The 5,000-nt window shown below is 44.4% G+C and overlaps 2 non-coding genes across 2 annotated transcripts; both read left to right on the forward strand.

Moving 5' to 3' along the window:
* Nucleotides 1-2,420: 2,420 nt before the first annotated feature.
* LOC123719260 lies at nt 2,421-4,326 on the forward strand. Its single transcript, XR_006755321.1, has one exon. It is a non-coding gene; the product is annotated as a small subunit ribosomal RNA (ribosomal RNA).
* A 351-nt stretch (nt 4,327-4,677) lies between these two features.
* Nucleotides 4,678-4,834, forward strand: LOC123719258. The gene has a single exon (XR_006755319.1). It is a non-coding gene; the product is annotated as a 5.8S ribosomal RNA (ribosomal RNA).
* The last annotated feature ends 166 nt before the right edge of the window (nt 4,835-5,000 follow it).

A 5,000-nucleotide genomic window follows, 5' to 3' on the forward strand; every position in this document is an offset into this window, starting at 1 on the left:
AAAAAAAAAAAACTCAATCAACTAAGTAAGTAAGTAAGTAAGCAAGCACTTAAGTTTCTTTTAGTGAGTACTATCTAGAATAATTAAAAATATCGACATTTAAATCGACGGTCCCTATTTGGAAGGTTAACCTATAGCCCTAATAATAATTATATTATTATGATTATGACAATGTTGATGTTGTTGCACTAGACACACCATAATAAACCATAAATAGTTTTTCTTACCAGAAGAGTTTTTATTTTTAAATATTCAATTTTAACTAGAAACGTATCGCTATCGCTAACAAAACCCCACACCACACACCACCACACGTTACACACATATACTTGACAGAGTAGATACTATCTACATATCTATCGACAGAGTTGTAGATATCGTGCCGTTGAACGGCATCTTGTCGCGTCGCGTGGCGATCTTGTACGAGAAACATTTTCCTCTGACATTGTATCGGAATAATTATTATAATTCATTATTATACATACATACATACATACATACATACATACATACATACATACATACATATTATTAATAAATATAATTGTTTTTTTTGTTTTTTCTTTTCTTCAAATAAACCCACATTGCCATTTCTCTGAGCGTGTGCTGCGAGCTTCAACGAGAAACATTCGGCGCGAAACTGTCGAGCGGCCGGCCGTCGCGCGCCGCACCTGTACGAGAAACATTTTCCTCTGACGTTGCATCGGAATAATTATTATAATTCATTATTATACATACATACATACATACATACATACATACATACATATTATTAATAAATATAATTGTTTTTTTTGTTTTTTCTTTTCTTCAAATAAACCCACATTGCCATTTCTCTGAGCGTGTGCTGCGAGCTTCAACGAGAAACATTCGGCGCGAAACTGTCGAGCGGCCGGCCGTCGCGCGCCGCACCTGTACGAGAAACATTTTCCTCTGACGTTGCATCGGAATAATTATTATAATTCATTATTATACATACATACATACATACATACATACATACATACATACATACATATTATTAATAAATATAATTGTTTTTTTTGTTTTTTCTTTTCTTCAAATAAACCCACATTGCCATTTCTCTGAGCGTGTGCTGCGAGCTTCAACGAGAAACATATCTATCAATACAAATGTCTATGCAAAAAAAAGAAAACAAACAAAATCATATCAGTCAATAAAATAAATAATAATATTTTTTTACTACTACTACTACTACTACTAGTACTACTACGTGCTACTACTGCACGCCAATACACATACATAATAAAATGAAAAATCGTCTCTCTCTCGCTCGCTCTACGAGAAACATTCGACGTCCGCTCCAATGCCGACGCGGACTATTGCTCTCGGTATAGATGTGGAGCGAAACAGTCGTGCGCACAGCGTCGACTCGTTCTCGTTGCCGCGCGTCGTTCGTCTCAAATAGACACGAACGACGGACGAGAGAGAATGTGTTCTTGTTTTTGTGTTTGTGCGAAGTGTGAGAATATTATATACATATATTCGCGCATGGATGATATAGATATGGGTATGGATTTTCGGAGGAAATTATATCAAATTCGTATTTCGAATGCGAGACCGCCGAGATCTTTCCCAGCTCTCTCTCTCTCTGTGTGTGTGGTGTATAGTACATTTTATATATCTCTCTTGTGTCAACACAAAATAACAAAGAATATACATACTACTCCTCCTCATATTTTATATAATATAATATAAAATTATATTATAGCACCGCGTTCGCAGACCGTATGGTGATGTTACCAATCGACCAAGATTTGGGACCGTCTCCCCCGGTGTTATCTGTGATGTTAAAAGAATACGCTTCTAGGCACACCTCAACGCAGGGCGCCTAGCGTGTTCGACACGTGCGCGGTCGCCACGGCGACCGTATATGGAAAGAATGTATAAAAGAGGACGCACACGCGCCCATCGTCGAAACGGTGTGCGCAGCGTCGTGTTGGAATTTATCCCTCAAGCTCCGGGCGTTGATCGTATCTAGTGCGAATCATGCGTGTGTGTGCGCATGTAATTGCCAGCCGAGTTTTAATATGTTTACAATAACGTATTGAATAAAAATTGAGAAGTTGCGTTTAGATGAATGTTCAATTTTCAAATTGTCACAACATCGATTCCCGCCCGCGGGGTCGTGTTCGTTGCAGTTTTATGTCCCTCACAGTGGTCGAGCATCGTTGTACATCACCTCGTTGCGAGATCGTGACGGGACGGCCGCTCGTAGACCGGTCAAAGTTAGTCTATCGATATGAAGCGCGAACGTCGCGTCGCGTGCAAATTCGACGCGTTACGTTCACGCGTGTCGAGAAGGCGCGCGCGCAAGCGCGCGCCCCTCGACGCCGCCGAGCCAGCGGCTCGCCGAAGCCGCGTGACCGCGGTGTAGGCGTGTCGTTTGCGTAAGCAGCTCCCTGGTTGATCCTGCCAGTAGTTATATGCTTGTCTCAAAGATTAAGCCATGCATGTCTCAGTGCAAGCCGTATTAAGGCGATACCGCGAATGGCTCAATATATCAGTTTTGGTTCCTTAGATCTTACTCAGTTACTTGGATAACTGTGGTAATTCTAGAGCTAATACATGCAATCAGAACTCTGACCAGTGATGGGATGAGTGCTTTTATTAGATCAAAACCAATCGGCGGAGGGCCATGCGTCCGAAGTCGTTAATTTTGATGAATCTGGATAACTTTTGCCGATCGCACGGTCCAGTACCGGCGACGCATCTTTCAAATGTCTGCCTTATCAACTTTCGATGGTAGTTTCTGCGACTACCATGGTTGTCACGGGTAACGGGGAATCAGGGTTCGATTCCGGAGAGGGAGCCTGAGAAACGGCTACCACATCCAAGGAAGGCAGCAGGCGCGCAAATTACCCACTCCCGGCACGGGGAGGTAGTGACGAAAAATAACGATACGGGACTCTTACGAGGCCTCGTAATCGGAATGAGTACACTTTAAATATTTTAACGAGGAACAATTGGAGGGCAAGTCTGGTGCCAGCAGCCGCGGTAATTCCAGCTCCAATAGCGTATACTAAAATTGTTGCGGTTAAAAAGCTCGTAGTTGCATTTGTGCGCCGCGCTGTCGGTGCACCGCATCCGCGGTGATACTGACACGTCTGCGGAGCATATCGTCGGTGAGCCGGCGGTAAAACGCCGGTTCAATATCAAAATCCTATCGCGGTGCTCTTCGGTGAGTGTCGAGGTGGGCCGACAATTTTACTTTGAACAAATTAGAGTGCTCAAAGCGGGCTCAAAATGCCGCTTGAATATTTCGTGCATGGAATAATAGAATATGATCTCGGTTCTATTTTGTTGGTTTTCAGAACTCCGAGGTAATGATTAATAGGGATAACTGGGGGCATTCGTATTGCGACGTTAGAGGTGAAATTCTTGGATCGTCGCAAGACGAACATCAGCGAAAGCATTTGCCAAAGGTGTTTTCATCAATCAAGAACGAAAGTTAGAGGTTCGAAGGCGATTAGATACCGCCCTAGTTCTAACCGTAAATATGTCATCTAGCGATCCGCCGACGTTACTACAATGGCTCGGCGGGCAGCTTCCGGGAAACCAAAGATTTTGGACTCCGGGGGGAGTATGGTTGCAAAGCTGAAACTTAAAGGAATTGACGGAAGGGCACCACCAGGAGTGGAGCCTGCGGCTTAATTTGACTCAACACGGGAAATCTCACCAGGCCCGGACACCGGAAGGATTGACAGATTAACAGCTCTTTCTTGATTCGGTGGGTGGTGGTGCATGGCCGTTCTTAGTTGGTGGAGCGATTTGTCTGGTTAATTCCGGTAACGAACGAGACTCTAGCCTGCTAAATAGGCGTCGTCATTCAAGGTGTGCGCGACTCTCGGGGAGCGCAACTCACTGGCGACGTATTAAAATTCTTCTTAGAGGGACCGGCGGCTTCGAGCCGCACGAGATTGAGCAATAACAGGTCTGTGATGCCCTTAGATGTCCTGGGCCGCACGCGCGCTACACTGAAGGAATCAACATGTTCTCCCTGGCCTAGAGGCCCGGGCAACCCGTTGAAACTCCTTCGTGCTGGGGATTGGGGTTTGCAATTATCCCCCATAAACGAGGAATTCCTAGTAAGCGCGAGTCATAAGCTCGCGTTGATTACGTCCCTGCCCTTTGTACACACCGCCCGTCGCTACTACCGATTGAATGATTTAGTGAGGTCTTCGGACCGACACGCGGTGGCCTCACGGCCGTCGGCGTTGCTGGGAAGTTGACCAAACTTGATCATTTAGAGGAAGTAAAAGTCGTAACAAGGTTTCCGTAGGGGAACCTGCGGAAGGATCATTAACGTTGGTTTTTTCTTTTTGTTTTGTTGTTGTCAAAGACTCGCAAAAAAAGAAAAAAATACAAAAAACACGTGAATGATACGAATCAAAATCGAATCCGAGACGGTTGACTCTCTCTCGTCGATTCGCGACGTGTGCGTTGCGACACGCTTTGATTAGCGTTCGCTATCGCCTATTGATACTTTGAAATAATATTTTAATTTTTGTGTACAACCACGCAAATAAAAGAGATTTTCTTTCTTTTCATTTGTCGTACACGTTAATGATAAGTATTATTTTCAAATTTTTTTGTTTAATTTTTTCGCACCTTTTATATTTTCTCATACAAAAACACACACAAAAACAAAACGATTACCCTGAACGGTGGATCACTTGGCTCGCGGGTCGATGAAGAACGCAGTTAACTGCGCGTCATAGTGTGAACTGCAGGACACATTTGAACATCGACATTTCGAACGCACATTGCGGTCCGTGGAGAAATATCCAGGACCACTCCTGTCTGAGGGCCGGCTGCATAAAAACAAAAAGCCACACTGTTCGCGTGACGAGCGGCGATCGCTGCGACTCCGGTCGTAGCGCCGCATCTCTGTCGCGCGTGCAATTGACGGTTTCGCTAGGCCGCCGAGCGGCCGAACGATCCGTTCGAATATATGTTCGATTACGACTCGTCATCCG

Source organism: Pieris brassicae, unplaced genomic scaffold (assembly GCF_905147105.1).
Source record: "Pieris brassicae unplaced genomic scaffold, ilPieBrab1.1, whole genome shotgun sequence".
Lineage (NCBI taxonomy): Eukaryota > Metazoa > Arthropoda > Insecta > Lepidoptera > Pieridae > Pieris > Pieris brassicae.